The sequence below is a fragment of the Lissotriton helveticus genome, chromosome 7 (assembly GCF_964261635.1).
Source record: "Lissotriton helveticus chromosome 7, aLisHel1.1, whole genome shotgun sequence".
NCBI lineage: Eukaryota > Metazoa > Chordata > Amphibia > Caudata > Salamandridae > Lissotriton > Lissotriton helveticus.
The window spans coordinates 1,422,122,550-1,422,140,606 of record NC_136068.1 but is presented as its reverse complement, the minus strand read 5'-3'; the positions used below and the strand labels follow the sequence as shown (position 1 = coordinate 1,422,140,606).

At 47.1% G+C, this 18,057-nt stretch overlaps 1 protein-coding gene across 9 annotated transcripts in view; it reads right to left on the bottom strand.

Annotated features, from left to right (window-relative positions):
• The window catches only part of SCO1 (synthesis of cytochrome C oxidase 1), a 394,561-nt gene that overhangs the window by 90,959 nt on the left and 285,545 nt on the right, over positions 1-18,057 (bottom strand). The window lies entirely within an intron of this gene.

Sequence of the window (18,057 nt, the reverse complement as noted above, 5' to 3'; positions counted from 1 at the left end):
CCTATAGTGGGTCTTCCGGAAAAAGCGGAGGGACCGGACATGGTACAATATCTTGAGACCTGGCTGAAGTCAGTAGTAGTGCCGGAAGGTCTATCTTCTTTCTATACTCTAGAACGAGCGCACAGAGTACCGGCCAGGCCACCTCCAAAGGGACGACCCCCACGGCCGGTGGTAGCCCGACTGCTGCACTTTCGGGACAGAGACCTGCTGCTCCAGAGGGCACGCACGGATGGACCATATCATGTCGGGAACAGTAAGGTCAACCTGTTCCTGGACTATACCTTTGAAACCCAGCGACGTCGGGTATCCTTCCTGGCCATCAAAAGAGAAGTGAGGGAAGAGGGACTTCAGTACTCCCTGTTATTCCCGGCCAGGTTAAGAATAAAAGTAGATGGCAAAACATGTTTCCATGACACTCCAGATGATGCATGTGCTTGGCTGGAATCCGACAGAGCTGGGAAAGATGGCCAAGACCAAAGGATGCAAAACGTCTCTGAAGGATTACCACAGCGAAAATCGCAGAGACTTCGGCAGAGACGGCGAGGCTTGAGGAGGCCCTCGGTGTTGCAGGCGGAGGCGGAGCAACGAGGGGTGCTGGAGGACTTATCAGCTATGTCGGGTGAGCGGGAGACACGATCCCCGGGAGGTACTGACTCTGAGAAGGACAAGGAACGTTCAGACACGGAAACCTCCGAAGTAGATAGTGTACGACTGCCGAAGATCACTCCAGCGACAGCGGATGGGATACTGGATGAAGGTTAAAGTAACTGGAGTGGGGAACAGGATGCGGCTGGGTGAAGATGAGGAATCTAGGAGACACAGATCAGGAAAAGCCCATGGAAATTGCAGTGATTATGGGGGGGGGGGGAGGGGGGGATAATTATTCTCCAAAGGATCTGTGTTTTACGTGAACTATTTTCTACATGCTCTTGGGAGGGGTCTGATGGCGATTGGGGGGTGAGGTTATATGAGGTACTTAGTTATTTGGGGCTTATTCGGGGCGGGTGAAGTACAGAAGTTGGGCGGCGGCCCGTCGGCACAAAGTCCCCCTCATTGCCCATAAGGCATGCCCTCAGCGACTGCTGGTGGGATTAGACGCGTGTTAGCTATTACAATGGTTTGGGTGGGGACTAGTTGTTTTACTTCTAAGACCTGTTCTTGGGGGGGGTGGACATGTTGGTTTGTTGGGAGGGGACTTGGGTTTGGGGGTTCACCGGTGCGGTTTCTGGAGTACGACTTGAGATACAGACCTTACATGTTAGCGATGGGGGATACAGCTGATTTACGATGCATTACCTGGAATGTGAGGGGGCTCCACACGATGACAAGGCGCCACAAAATTCACTCATGTCTAGTTCGCAGAGGGGTCCACATAGCATTACTCCAGGAAACTCATCTCACTAGGGCGGAGGGTGTAGCATTGCAGAGAAGGTGGAGAGGGCAGATATTTAACACTACATATTCAGCATTTGCACGAGGCGCACTGATATGGATTAGGGCTGGAGTTCCTTTCCAGGTGACAAAGCAGACAATAGACCCGGAAAGCAGGTTTGTGGCCATAGAAGGCAGACTTCGTGGTAGAGATATAGCGCTCTGTAGCATTTACGCGCCTAATGTCGAACAATCGCGTTTCTTGGAGCGATTGTCTGGATCGTTAGCTCATTATTTAGCGGGTTCGGTGGTGATGGGGGGGGATTTTAACTCTGTAGCAGACATATCTTTGGATAGATCACACCCCCCACTAGCGGATTCCCCGGTACACAGATTGACTAAAAGCAGGTTGGAATGGCAGAGCAGGTGGAACCTAGTGGACGCATGGCGCACGCGTCACCCACTCGACCGGGACTATTCATATTTTTCGATGATGCATGACCTGCATGTCCGTCTGGACACAGTGTTGTGTTCGCCATTGGTGGTACCCACAGTAGTACATACGGAGTACCTCACGAGAACCATCTCGGATCACAATCCACTGTTATTCACTATGCATTGGATGACGGGGTGTTGACCATCCCCACTTGGAGACTACAGCCTGAGAAGCTGGAGCACCCAATCTTTCAGAGGGAGGTGAGCGAAAGAGATAAGCCACTATTTTAATGAGAATGCTGGATCGACCGCCACGAGGGCGGTAGAATAGGACGCCTTTAAGGTAGTCGTCAGGGGGCTCTGCATCGGGAAACATGTAGGGGTGCGAAAGCTGCTGCTGCAAGATGTGAATAGGGCTGAAGGCAGACTGCGCAGGGCAGAACTAGCGAGGCCTGGTCGTCCTGAAACTCAAGCGGAGGTTATGGCAGCGAAGGAAGAGGTGGCAGTGGAGGTGGAGAGATTGCGCTGTTTTGATTACAAAACTTATACTGCGAGGACACACGTGGAAGGGGACAGGGCGGGAACACTGCTGGCTTGGCTGGCCAATCCAGCAAAGAGAGGCTCCACCATATTGGCCCTAGAGGATAGAGATGGGGAGGAGGTTTACACCCAAAATTAGATTTTACACTGTTTTTTGCAGTATTATGAGGACCTGTACTAAAGCTCGTTAGTGGCGGAAGATCTTGAAATTGACTCCTTTCTGGGCGGAGTAACACTTCTACACTTGGAAGAAGAACAGGCGAAATGTTTGGGCCAGGACATAGAGATAGGGGAAGTTAGGAGTGCTATCAAGCACATGGCCCGAAATAAGACAACAGGAGTAGACGGCTTACCGATAGAGTTCTACGGGAAATATGTGGACTTATTAGCGCCAAGGCTCCTGGAGGTATACAAGCAAGCAAAACAATTAGGTCGACTGCCTTCCTCCATGAGGGAGGCTTTGGTGATCCAGCTCTTGAAACCTGGTCGAGACGGGAAAAACACCGCCTCCTACAGACCGCTATCAATGTTGACCACCGACTATAAGATATTGAGCAGAATTTTGGCGACCCGCCTTTTAAAGCATATGACTGCGCTAATCCACGAAGACCAGGCCGGGTTTATCCCGACTAGGAACACTTCCACAAATGTTAGGAGGTTGGTGCGGATACTGGAGGAAGTACAACTGAGAGCGCAACACCCAGTGGTGTTATCTGTCGATATCGAGAAAGGTTTTGATAGTTTAGAATGGTTATATTTATATAAGACGATGGAACGTTTTGGCCTGGGACCTGACTTTGTGAGGTGGACGATAGTATTGTACACATCTGTCGTGGCCAGGGTGCGAGTGAGATCGCTGATCTCGCCTCAATACCCAGTAGCACGAGGAACGAGACCAGGGTGCTTGCTTTCCCCCTTGCTGTTCGCCCTAGCAATAGAGCCGTTGGCAGCAAAGGCCAGATTGGGTGAAAACTATGACGGCTTATGGTACAGGGGAGACCAGCAGTATATCTCGTTGTATGCCGATGACCTGTTGCTGTTTCTCGAGAATGCAGGGAGAGCACTGGAAGGGGCAGCGAATTTGCTTTCGGAGTTCGGAGACGTATCAGGGCTGCGAGTGAATTGGACAAAAACATGCCTATTTCCAATGAAGCAGGGAGAGATCCAGCCCATTACGCATAGAGAAGTGCGGTGGGAACCGACTTGTTTGGTATACCTAGGGGTACATGTTTACCACAGAGCCACTGATATGCTGGAGGGCAATATAGGAAGATATGTGAGGGGACTAAAGGGTAGCATGACCTTCTGGGCTACTCTCCCGCTGTCGGTGACGGGCCGCATAGCCCTTTTGAAAATGATAGCGCTTCCTCGGTTACTATACTTTTTTAGAACGTTGCCGATATGGATCCCGTGTTCGGTGTTTAAAACACTGAAATCCCTCGTAGTGGGGTTCCTGTGGGGCTCTGGCAGACGGAGAGTGGCACAGGCAACGTTAATTAGACCTAAGGCTGAGGGGGGCTAGCGGTCCCGGATTTCGAGCTGTACTATCTGGCGGCCCAATTACAAATACTAACGCAGGCTGTAGCAAGGGAATTTAGAGGGCCCGAACACCAAAGAGGTAGAGGAATCCCACGCCGCATCCTGTCTTTCATAGTTATGCAACAAAGGTTGGACCTTAAAGATCTCTCTATGGAAGAAAAAACATTGAGACTGTGCTGGAATCGATCCCAGCGCAGGGCAGGAGTTTTGCACCCCTATTCGCCTGAAATCCCACTGGGGATGGCAACAGCGCTGCCGCATGGCGGCGATTGGACGCCATTACAAGACTGGGAAACTGCGGGGATCCAAGTCATTGGAGTACTGTACGAGGATGGAGTATTGCTACCCTCTCAGGTCCTACGGGAACGGTATGATCTAACTAGGGGAGGATTTCTTATACATACAGCACTGATAAGGGTGTTACAAACGCACTGGCGAGAAGAGCTGGCAGAACCTAAGACAACAATGGCGTGCCAATACACCATGATTGCAGCTGGGACCTTTAAGGCGGTCACCTGCCTTTACACCAGAATGATAAATGAAGGGCTAGCTCCGTTAGATACCATGAGAGAAAAATGGGAAGTAGACATAGGGAAACCTATTCCTGAGGCGGCATGGGCACAGATGGTGCGCAGAGCGTGGAAGAGCATGAGGAATGCTAGATTCCAGCTGGTGCATTTCTATATACTCCATAGGGCATATTTAACACCAGGGAAAATCAGGAAATATTTTAAGGTAGAAGAGGCAGCGTGCCATCGATGTGCGAGGACAGGAGTAGAATTGGAGCACATGATATGGTCCTGCCCCGTTATTGGAAATTATTGGGAGGAGGTAGGTGATATTTTAAACACCACTACGAAGCGGCAGCTGACCTTTGACATGGCCACAAGTGTTTTGCACTGGTTCCCTCACACATCTAAAACCAAGGTAACTAGTAAGTTTGTAGACATGGGACTAATATTGGCAAAAAGGGAAATAACAAGGCATTGGACGGCGAAGGAGGGACCTAGTAGCAAGAGATGGAAGGCTGAGCTTTTAAAGTGGGCGGGTAGCGAGAGCACAATTAGATACCAGCAAGCAAGACGGCTTAATAACGAAAAAGCACTAGAGACAGCGACAGCATGGGAAGCACTACTACAGGCACTACGGGACTATCAGATGGATGAAGAGTAGGAAATGGATCAACGAAGTAGTAGGGTGCGCCCGAGCGAGAACAGGTATTCAGAGAGATAAGGTCAGTTATAACTGATATCTGGCACAAGATGAAAAGTTGTAGTGGCGAGACACGCACCGGTGAGGGGGGAGGGGGAGACGGGGGGAGTACTGACAGTTGGGTTTTTTTTGTAGTAAGTATGACTAGCAGTTTCAAGTTACTGATAAACTGCCTCCAGATTATGTTACCCTAGCAGTGTTGATTAATACAAGAAGGATAGCACGGAGTGGATCACTGAAGGGACTGGCTCACATTGATGGATGTTACTTAATGTGTATGTGTATGTGTACGATAAATATATGAAACTAATAAAATTTGTTTCAAAAATAAAATTAAGGGGATAATAAATGGACCGTACAACTTTAAATATATATGTTTACGGTATTGGCAATTAGAGGAAAGCGTCTCCACCCATGAAAGACATACTTGCAGGATAAGGAGCAAAGAAGGGGAAAAACAGATTTTCGCTAGCTGACACTGTCGGAATGAAGGACAGCTATTACATGAGGCATACACGCAGCGTTGTGTCGCAGCTTAGCAAGTGTAGTCGCAGTACTTGACCATTTAAAGGGCGGCACCTCAATAGCAGATGTAGATGCCTGGTAATTTCCAGGCATAAACGAGTTTGGGTTTGAAAACTATAAAAACACATAGTAGTTAATTTTAGAAGGGTTCGTGTCTAAGTTGGCATAAACGTTCACTACGACGTAGATGCCCAGTTACTTCCCAGGCAGTAACGAGCCTTGTTTCAAAATATATGAAATCCTGAACCGCTGAATCACAGACGGCACCAAGCAGGTAACGACCTCTTCCCCAAAAGTAGAAACGCTCAATAACAGGCCATACAACACAGTAGAGTGCAAGCAGTCATTATTTTATTCAGTGCAATTATATATATATATATTTATATATATATATATATATATATATATATATATATATATATATATATATATATATATATATATATATACTTTCTATATATATAGTATTATTCTTGGGAAGGAATATGTCTGGTGTAAGGCAACTAGTGCCCAGGTGAAGCGCTCTGCGTTTGCGATATACAAACCCGAAACACGAGCTGCCTTGGAGTTGAGCTGCTATTTATTTGGGCATTTTGATATAGCACGGATTTTCCCGAAGGTGTCAGGGCGCTGTACAATACCGCCAGTCCTCCGCATCAAAGTGGTATGGGAAAAGTGAACAATTGGGCTGCAATGGGGTCCACCAGAGCAAGTCTAATTCTGTAGGCAGTCAGGGAAGGAAGGTACCAGCAACCACGTAGCGCATTAAAGCAAAGGGCTAGGGGCTTATAAATGCCAAATCAAGTAATTCATTAGCGGTACAGCCTAGGGCCTCTCTACCCTGAAGTCACCCGATCTCGGAGGCTAAGCAGGGTTGGGCCGGGTTAGTACTTGGATGGGGAGACCCCCAGTTGCGGCAACTTATTGAAGTATCGCTGACTGTCCCTGCCCTCGGGAACACAAATGTCTATGACTGGAAACTATTCGACCCGCAATTAGGAGAGGAGGTTGAAGGAAATGCCAAACCGCTAGTAGGAAACAAGAATAATAGCCACACCTCGCAGTTGCACGCACTATTCTAACGGTTGAATGAGACCGTGGGGGGGGGGAGCAGGGCACCGAGGGGTGTCCAAGGGCAGACAAGTTCAATTTTCTTGCACAAGGTAATTGGCACAGAGGATGGGTAACGGTGGGGGAACACCATTCCATTGCAGCAAGCGATGATTAAGGGCAGGTACCCCTGCGGCTCAGGAGCAGTTCTAAACACAAGCGCCCTATTACAATAGTGAAACCCCAGAGGTGATGCCTTAAAACAGCAGAGAGCCCGTGCAGCCCACAGTCCTAGAGCATGTGTTGCAAGTCACAGAAGAAAGTGCGCTTAGGCGCGTTCAGAGCGAGAAGGGTCTCAATCTATTCAAGGTATGCAGCACTGAGGGTTGGGAGGCCAGCTACACAGAACAGGTAACTTGCAGGAAGTTTAGGCAGGCTGATACTGAATCAGCATCTTGGAGTTGGGCGACAGCAAACTCCGGTGACCCAGAGCCAGATGGGGGCGGACATGCACCCCACAAACAGGCGGGATTATAATCCCTGTGACCCGGGTTGTGTCAACTCAGGAAAATAAGACACTTGTACAGCTCAGCGGGCTGGCATGTATACAAAAGAGTCCAACACGATAGTATAAAAGGTAATAAGACAATCTAGAGCAGTTTCCAAGACCGGTAGTAACAAGAAGGCAGATGTCCCGAACTGGCCCCAGGGCGACCAGCCCTCGGTGTGGCGGATGGTGTGTGCTAAACATAGTAAGGGGACACAGCAAGATGAAAAATGCAGTACATTGGAGTCCTGTAGCGGAGGGACTGCATTAACAGTATAGGGCGATATGGCTCCAACAGGGGTGAAAGAAATTCAAACTCAGGCGGTAGTTACACAACCCCACCTGCACTGGCGGTGGGGCAAGCACGGGGCTCGGGCACGCCCTCAAGCTCCAGCATACCGCACAGAAGAGCCCATAGCGGCACGAAGGTTAGGTCCTCGTGCCTCCCGGTGGGGCCAACTCAGAAATTCATCCCCTCACAGTAAGAGATTGATAGTACAGTGGATGGGATGTACAGAAAAATGGCCAATGCGAAAGTACCACAACAAAATGCACAAGTTAGGTGGCAAAAGAATGTGTCGGGGATAATGTGATACTAAGCGGGCTAGACAAGTAGCCTCCCAGACAGGAGCAGACCGGTACTTATCGGAGGAGCCTGCCAGGACAGGGACAAAGTAGGAGTAATTAAACAATGTATGTTGCGCCATGCCTCCACGAGTGGTATCTGACTATCTCCCAATTTTGTTTTGAATGCATGGATGACCCATGGCGGGAGGAGACCATGCCGTAAGACTCCGAGCAGGACACAAGCATGGCATGCTAGAATGACAAGGACGGAGCAGAGCACATCATGGCGGCTGGGGGAAGATTGCCGTCAGACCTTACCGGATGTCAGCCTCCCGGACGACACAGCAAGAGGTGGGTGTCCTGGAGCTCAAAGGGTACAACAGCAGAGCAGCGGAGGCGCAAAGAGACGACACAAGGTAGGGGGAGCCGCAGGAAGACAGAAGCCTCCCTGGCGGCGTGGCGGAAACAAAGGGTTATTGGTTTGATTATGGAGACACACCGACAGGGCGGTGTGGAGAAGGAGGGCCACTCACTCTCGGATGCCTCACGACTGGGTGAGTACGCCTGACGAAAAATCGGGGTAGCAAACGAAGACGGCACTCGCAGCCCAGCCCCGGCAGACAGCAGGGCGCAGGAGAGACTAGCAAGGTAGCGAGTTGGGCCGGGCTCCGGGAAAAGGCTACCCCCCCCACACGCAAAGGGGCGTGGAAAACAACAAAGAACAATCTACAAGCTGTCAGGGTGATTTACGACCCTAGGATATGCCAATGAGCAAATGACAAACCAGTGATTTATGGTCAGCCGATGATTTATGGCTGATGATTTATGATGCCCATGCAGAATGATTTGGGATAACAAAATGATGACAGATTTGTGACCAAATGATTTATGATAGCCCGATGATTTATGACCATGATTTATGGGGACAGATTTACGATGATCAGGCAGAGCGATTTATGACAACAAGATGATGACTGAGCTGTGACAAAATAATTTATGATACCCGATGATTTATGACCCATGATTTATGACGTCCGAATGACACTGATTGATAACCAATTATGATAATGTATGATAATGATTTATAACCCAGGCCTGAGAAGGTACCCAGGGGAGCTGTACAAATATGGCGTATGTCATGAGTAATAAAACTGCGGCCAACAACCACCACAAAAACAATGTCTGTTGGCTGTGTGTAGTTATACATGTACACGGGTATAGTACAGTTCCGGGAATGGGGCAGTGCGACCATTATAGCAGAGGCCAGCCCCCAAAGGGGGCTTCAAGGGCCGGCGCCTTAACGGCCGCAGAGGCCCACAAGGAACGAAACCAGTTGGCGCTGGTTAGCACCCCCAGGAAGGGCCGCGCGGCGAAGAGTACCCGAGGCCCTCCCTCTCCCCAAGAACAAAGGGAAGGGGGGAAGGAGGATATAAGGTGCGCTCCCCCTGGGCAGCTCACCTTTTTCATCAGGGAGCTGGGGGAGCGGCACCAACAAATTTCGAGTCCCACCCACCCACACCTACAACAGCAGCTTCACAGTGCTGACAGGGACGAAAAGAACTAAGGGTGCAACAAGTGGCATTGGAGACACACTGAGCAGTGTGTGGAAGGAAGACCACTCACTTTTGGATGCCTCACGGCTGAGTGAAGCGGTCTAACAAGAAGGGGTAGGAAATGGAGACGGCACTCGCGGCCCAGTCCCCGCCAGTCGGCAGGGCACAAAAGAGTCCAACATGGTAGCAAGCTGAGGCCTTACTCCAGGAAGAGACTAACCGCAAGCCAGGAGACCCCAAAGAGAGGGCAAATCCAACCGAAATGGGCGGAAAGAAAAGGTTATTGGTTTGGTTATGGAGACACACCGACAGGGCGGTGTGGGGAAGGAGGGCCACTCACTCTCGGTTGGCTCACGGCTGGGTGAGTACGCCTGACGAAAAATCGGGGTAGCAAACGGAGACGGCACTCGCAGCCCTGCCCCGGCAGACGGCAGGGCGCAGGAGAGATTAGCAAGTAGCGAATTGGGCCTGGCTCCAGGAAAAGGCTACCTCCCACACGCAAAGGGGCGTGAAAAACAACAAAGAACAATCTACAAGCTGTCAGGGTGATTCACGACCCTAGGATATGCCAATGAGCAAATGACAAACCAGTGATTTATGGTCAGCCGATGATTTATGGCTGATAATTTATGATGTCCATGCAGAATGATTTGTGATAACAAAATAAATGATGACAGATTTGTGACCAAATGATTTATGATAGCCCGATGATTTATGACCATGATTTATTGCGAGAGATTTACGACGATCAGGCAGAGCGATTTATGACAACAAGATGATGACCGAGTTGTGACAAAATGATTTATGATACCCGATGATTTATGACCCACGATTTATGACATCCGAATGACACTGATCGATAACCAATTATGATAATGTATGATAAGGATTTATGACCCCAGCCTGAGCAGGTACCCAGGGGAGTTGTACAAATATGGCGTATGTCATGAGTAATAAAACTGCGGCCAACAACCACCAAAAAAACAATGTCTATTGGCTGTGTGTAGTTATACATGTACACGGGTATAATACCGTTCCGGGAATGGGGCAGTGCGGCCGTTAAGGTGACCAGGCAAAAGACCTTCTTTTCATTGCGAGGCAACACATGCCTCTGTGTTTTTAGTAACTTTTGAACCGTTTGAGCTAGAAACAAAAAAAAAATCTGTTAAATTCACAGATTATGCAGCAGATGATGGATTACGTGGCAAATCTATAACTATGCGAAAATCGCTGCAGACGCCCAATCGCATAATTTCAGTGGCCCGGACTATAATCTACCAGTGGTTCTTAACTGTCCTGCATGCCTACCATTCGTGCTGTCTTTTACAGGTATGACTAACGTCGCAGGTGCGGTGGAAAGGCTATTCCACCTGGGGATAGATTTTTCAGCAAGACAGGTCCCATATATTGATGACCAGCTGCCAGTATGTAACTGGTTTTAATTCCACGCAGGGCATTTCCTGATGAGGACGTCATCCCGCAAATAACAAGAACTGCTTTGAACTGGATCACAATGACCGATGTAGGAAGCGAAAATAAAATATGTTATCACGTTATCCACGTTCAAACAGGAAAAAGCTCACAGGCACACCAAGTAGAACCACAAACCTGAACACTGTAAGAGTGACTGAATAAGTGCACAATAGGTCGTTTTTTAAATAGGGTGACAGAGATAACGCTCTACCTTGTACTTACGATGCCTGTTTTTACTGCATTCTTACCTATCAGCGCGTACTCGGGAGTGATTCACAATCCTCTCAGTGCTGTGGACATTATAGGAATAACCTGATTTACCTGAAGACAGTTAGACAGATCTTGTGGTTGCCTAAATTGATGGACTCATTTGATCAGTACCAGTACTGACAACACTTTATATAGCTGCTCGATTCTGAGATGCAACCTACAAATCATATGTTTGTTTTCTGTGACAAATATGCCCCACCAAAAGATTTTCAATAAGCTTTTTAGATTACATTTTCTATACTAGTTTGACTGTATGTTGCTTGCGTTTTACATATTTGCATAGCAAATGGTACAGTCACTTTAATGATGAAAGGCAAGGGTCTGCTTGAAATGTAGAGTTAGGACCAAATAGGATTGTACTACCGTACCAACCCACAGGTTCTCTTTTAATACTGTTATATGACGATTTAAAAATTTAAATTGTATGGATTAATTTAAACAAAGAGTAAAATTGATGTATGTTTGGGAAATCATTTAACTATCCAAAGAGGTTTTGTTTACTGTAGAAATACCACCGGGGGTACAAACAATGTGTGACAGGGATACGCTGCATTAGGATATATGCAGTGATGCTTGGTACGTGACAATGATGTCAAGACAATGCACAGACAATGTTTTGCGGGTGTGTTTTTTAGGTCTCCCTTAAGACACTGCATACGCAGAATGTTGCAAGATATTTCGTCAGTTTATAGTGGGCTTAGAGCTCGCCCATCGCTTACCATTGGTTGGCTTAATTGTCTCTATCATTTGTTTGCTTCTTATTTGTGACCTTCTGTTGGCTTTCCTTCCCTTTCTTGTGTTTGTACCTCCCCTGGTGCATGGACGCATTCGTTGTGCCCTTTAACTGCTCATTTTTAAGGACTACATTTTCTTTTTGTTTAAGCACTATATGAGAGTACAAGTGTTTTCCAGCTTTCTCCATTGTGTACTTTCTCACCCTACCTCAGTTTCCATCTTGCTTTCTCTCGTCTTCGTTCCCTTACTGTTCTTGAATCCGAACACCCCTTGTCAGTTTGCTGTCCCAGCCTCTCCCACACACCTTGTCAGCCTTATGCAATCACCTTTCTTCCCCAGCCCCTCCCATCCACTCTTTGTTTCAGCTTGCTGCCCCCGCCCTTTGCTATAAGCTTGCTCTCCCATCCCTCCCGTCCTCCGTTGTCCTCTTGCTTCCACCATCGCCTCCCGCACCCTATGTTGTCAGCTTGCTACCAAACCCTCCTTGCTCTCTGTTGCCAGCTTGTTCCCCCACTCCCTCCCGCCCTTCGATGTCAGCTTGCTTTCTCAGACCCTCCCCCCTGCACTGTTGTCAGCTTGTTTCCCCAGTCCCTCAAACTATAGCATGACTACTAATCATTGCCAAGCAAACAGCTGTTATAGAAAAGACCGGCTGGCTTTGCCAATGCTTGTTTTTCTATCCCCTTTCTATTTTCCTTGTGTGCTCACCTACATTCAGCTTCGACCCCTTTTTAGGTCTCGGACTAGCGTACACTGCGCAGCAGGGTCGCGCAGCCGAGATTTTATGTTTACAGTATTGGGGGCTTGAACCCGCCCCTCTTCTCCATTGGCTGGCTTCCTAAACGGAGACCAGCCATTGGAGGAGAGGGGCATCACTCAGTTCAAGATGGGATTCGGGGGGGTGTTTTTCGTGTTCTTTCTCTCCCTGATGTCATCGTAACAAAGCACGCCCCTCATCACGCTGCCTGGACGCTCAAGTCGGCTCTCTGATTGGGGTTCCTTATTAACCAATCAGAGGGCCGACTGGCGCATGCAGGCAGCGTGAGCAGACTCTGGCTCGTTTTTCTTGTTTTCGTCGCTTTGCCCTTCCTACCCAGACGTGCACCTCTGTTCTGCCCTGCAGCGCCATATTTTTTCCATTTCACCTATGTAAAGGGCACCCATCCTCATTGTATACCTACGTCTTGTGTTTCGTGTAGGTCCATGTATGTCCCTAATTGTAGTATTTCTTCCACAGCCTAGGTCTTCGCCTCGGATATCAGGTCATACTTGACATATGTAACGCCAAGAGCTTTTGTATTGCGCACTTCGAGCGTCTGAAATCTCCAGGTACCTAAAGGGCGCCGCTGATAATTCAGGCTCCGCAAGGAAAAAGGATCAAGCAAGAAAACGCATCAAGAAAGTCCTTTTCGTGGATAATTGGGAGCTGTAATGGCCGAGAGATTAGGCGTCGAGAAGCGGGGACGGAGAAGGCGTCAGCGGTTCAGCTTTTATCGTCGGTGGACAGGAGCCTCGCGCCTGCAGCTTGACGCCTTTCTGTGTCACTCTGACATTCCCCGGCTGCCTCTTGCTGCACCAGCATTTGCTTTTCAGATCGCTTGAATGTGCGAACAAGGCAGACACTTTTCTCTCATTACAAATGCAGCACACAGCTGTATGCTGGGACCCAGATGTGTAGGAAGATGCATCTCTAGATAGTAGCAGCAGCTCCAACTTCTCTGGGGCGCCATCGATGCCACGCTCGTGGGCCAGTGCAAAATCAGGTAACGTAGGCAGTCTCAGGTCCATTAGGTGTCTACAGACAGCTCTGTTTTCGCAGCCTTCATGCTATCAATGCTTTACAAAGATGTAAAAAAAGTAAAGTACAAAGAGAGTGTGCTTTGCATCAGCCCCTCAGCTATTAGCTTTTTTGATGGTTTTCATTGCTTGCCAGTGCGCGGATGATCTGTCTGTTAAGGACAGGCATTTTGAGGATGCTTGCAGTGTCCCTTTACTGTTTCCGTTTTGATCACGTGACACTTCACTCTTGCTGGACTCCAGATGTGTCAAGTCGCTTGTAACTGAGACTGAGAGTTTTGTCTTTTACATGTTTACTTTATGTATTTGTGGTTTTATATAGCATAGATTACTTTGCTTGATAAATGTGAAATTACTGGTTTATGGATTTTTTTTTGTTTGTAAGTGCGTGCAGTTTGGATGCTGTACACGGTTGTAAAGAATTATTATAATTTCACTTTGGAGGTCTGAAAATACTTTGTTGAATTTATAGCTTGTTTTGTTCAGAGGTAAAGTCAAGCGCACAGGAAGGCTTTTTAAAGGTGCAACAGATATACCGGCTTTTAGTCAAAGTATCAGCAATGCTAATTTGTTATTCTGTTTGCGTTTTAGATTCATCATTTACAATGCAACCCTAATCTTCTTACTTCTTTCCATAACACTGGTCTTTGAGGGTGAAGACTAACTCTGCTAATGGATTCTATTCAGCAATGAGTCACCCAACTATTACCAAAGACTTCCCATAACAAAAATCCATACCCATTGGCTTTGCCAATGTTTTCATCTTCAAGTGACAATGGTGTGCCTATCTGTGGTACGTCATGAAATTTCATACTGGTCGGGCGAAAATACCAGCTCAAATTGGAGTTTGCAAGGTCAAGGACTTCCTGGGGAAATTATGAGAAAGTGAGACCAAATAGTAGTTTACAGCGATGACATGTTTCAAATGGTTTGTCTAAAGGTGTAGATTTTACATACTTTTTTGAAGCAGTAAGTACCCATGAAAAATGCAGATACTTAATGGTCTCCAAAGAGAGTTCGACTCTTCACAGATTGGGCTCTCTGTGTCTGTGTGTGGGGCTCTGTGTGTGTGTGTGTGTTTGTGTGTGTGGCTCTGTGTGTGTGGGGGGGCTCTGTGTGTGTGGGGGGGGCTCTGTGTGTGTGTGTGGGGCGCTGTGTGTGTGTGTGGGCTCTGTGTGTGTGTGGGGCTCTGTGTGTGTGGGGGGCTCTGTGTGTGTGTGTGGGGGGCTCTGTGTGTGTGGGGGGGGCTCTGTGTGTGTGGGGGGGGCTCTGTGTGAGTGGGGGGGGCTCTGTGTGAGTGGGGGGGCTCTGTGTGTGTGTGGGGCTCTGTGTGTGTGTGGGGCTCTGTGTGTGTGTGTGGGGCTCTGTGTGTGTGGGGCTCTGTGTGTGTGGGGTGCTCTGTGTGTGTGGGGGGCTCTCTGTGGGTGTGTGTGGGTGTGGCTCTGTGTGTGTGGGGGGCTCTGTGTGTGTGGGGGGCTCTGTGTGTGTGGGGGGCTCTGTGTGTGTGGGGGGCTCTGTGTGTGTGGGGGGACTGTGTGTGGGGGGGACTGTGTGTGTGGGGGCTCTGTGTGTGTGGGGGGGGCTCTGTGTGTGTGGGGGGCTCTGTGTGTGTGTGGGGCTCTGTGTGTGTGGGGGGGCTCTGTGTGTGTGTGGGGGGACTCTGTGTGTGTGTGGGGGGACTCTGTGTGTGTGGGTCTCTGTGTGTCTGTGTGTGTGGGGCTCTGTGTGTGTGTGTGTGGGGCTCTGTGTGTGTGTGTGTGTGGCTCTGTCTGTGTGTGTGGGGCTCTGTGTGTGTGTGGGGGGCTCTGTGTGTGTGGGGGGCTCTGTGTGTGTGGGGGGCCCTGTGTGTGGGGGGGGCTCTGTGTGTGTGGGGGGCTCTCTGTGTGTGTGGGGGGCTCTCTGTGTGTGGGGGGCTCTCTGTGTGTGTGGGGCTCTCAGTGTTTGTGGGGCTCTCAGTCTGTGTGGGGCTCTCAGTGTTTGTGGGGCTCTCAGTGTGTGTGGGGCTCTCTGTGTGTGTTGTTTCAAAAACAAAAACATAAATAAAAATAAAAATAATGGCATGATCAATGCCAATAGCTCTAACTTTAACAATGCCGAGACCATTAAATTGCAAATACTTGTTGTTGGTAGCAGTTGAGAATGGAGTTATTTATGTTAGAATATATATATATCTTGTATAAGCTACGCTATAACCTAGATTTCCTTATCACTGCAGCATACTATATCCCAGTTATGTGACAAATACTACATTGAACATATGTATTTACTTTAAGCTTGACGTTTATTACCTGTACAGTTATGTGGAATTAGTTTTATTTTTTCAGGAAAATACAAATAAAAAGCTATTCAAATATCTCTTTGACCACAACCTTTGCCTAAAATCTAAAACTTAACGTACCCAGGTTTTCAAAACCTAAACCTAGCCCGACCTTTCATTTGATTATCCAAATTTCAATAAGATATATTTTTTTGGTTTGCATCAATTTGATTTCGTTTTTCAAATAAATGGTTTTCTGATTGAATATTTTAATTCTTGATACACAGACAGCTAGCATTATCACAAGTTCAGATAAAGGACTGCAAGTATTTCTTGCACTATCTGTGAAAATCCAGACATGTGTGAACAACTAGCTTAGCCTCAGCGAGGCCAAGACCAAATATCTGTTAATAAAGAACAGAATACTGTTAAGAATGGTCCTCTTTTGCTTGACCTAAGTTTGGAAACTCAGAGTGCAGTCAATGAAAATCGAAAAACTATGGGCACTATATGTAGTACTCGGATAATTCGAGATCAGCCACAACAAAACTGCAGAGTACCCCAAAAAGCGTTAGAAGCAAGTAATGGCAAGACAAGTCAACATGCCTTGTTTTTAAAATGCAAGGGTTAAGCTATTGGCTTTACGAATGATTGTTTTATAAAAACAGAGAAAAAACATACATAACAAAAATGTGAATTGTCGCATGTGGATGCACCGGTGGCAGTCTTGGAATGTTTCGCCTTAATGAGAAGAATCAATTTCAAGGTAGTCATCAGCGTGTCATTACACACGCATGCGCATGGACGGCCATTTGGAAACAGGTTTTATGAAAGAAATAGTATTTCAAGACAGCCGCCATTGCACATGTATGCATTGTAATGTCACAATGCATGTGCACTTGTCATAATTTACCAGCAGATATTTTGGCTTTTTTGTAAGTTTACTTTACTGTTCTAAGATGGTAATTTTGAAACTGTATATTTAATTACTCAATCGAAGCGCAGTAGTGCAACAATGAAGGAGCGAGTTGCAGTGTGCAACTGCTGGAACACTGCAAAAAATAGCTGTGTGTATATATATATATATATATATATATATATATATATATATATATATATATATATATATATATATATATATATATGTCATTTTTGGGAAGAAAAATAAAAAAGAAATAGAAAGTTAACAATGGAAGAGCAGGGAGCTATGGCAGATCAATGGAGGAACGGGTAGAAGAGGATAAAAACAATCCAATCGTGGCGAGGAGTGGGAGAACAACAGTATAAGTGGAGGAAGAAAGCAACAAGCATAGTGGGTGAGGTGTGGATACTAAAAGCTACACAGGAATGAGGAGGGGTTGCCAGGGCACTGGAAAACTGGTGGGGACGCAAGAGGCAACGAAAGATCAGGGAGGAGTAAAAGAAAAATGGGTAAATGGTTGCAAAGCAACACACACAGCAGTATTCTACAGCTTGCATTCAAAAAGGTCAGGGTCATGGGCCGGAAACCTGATAATTAAAAGTGCCTCTAAGAAGTGATGCTAATAACTTTACTTTGATCTAAGATTAGACTTGGCAACTGAGCATCATTTAATTCCTGTCTACGGTGTGTATTTGTTGAAAGGGGCTACTAGTCCAGCTACCATTTTAGTACTGTCTACTTTCATTAGAAAGGCTCTCAAAACAGGACAGTGTACACGTCTATGGGTGCCTCAGTGAGTACAGTACCATTTATATAAATGGGGTGACCCAGAACAAGTCGAAGGGCCTGGGTATCAATTGGTACAGGAGACAAAATGGTCCTAGACAAAATAATTGTAACAATAAATGAAAAAAGCATTAAATATTCATGTGCGATGAAATCCTGCAAGAAAAGGGGGAGAGAAAAGACAAGCCAAATATATACACAGTTAAACCAGTACCCACTGATATGGTTCTACCAAAAAGCACAATAAGTCAACTTAATGGCAATTTATTCATATTTACTTCAGAACAAGAATTCTCACTTGAAATGTGGAGAAATGGGGTTACTGCAAAGCAGTGTGTGGAAAAGTGCAAAGATTGGTGCTTGTGTGAAAAGACAAGAAGATTGGAAGGAATAAATAAAGAAATGCTTCTGCTACGTTATATCATGCTAAGGTCAGCTATCCTTAGGGATGAGGAAAGCCTGCCCCTAAAGTCATTCA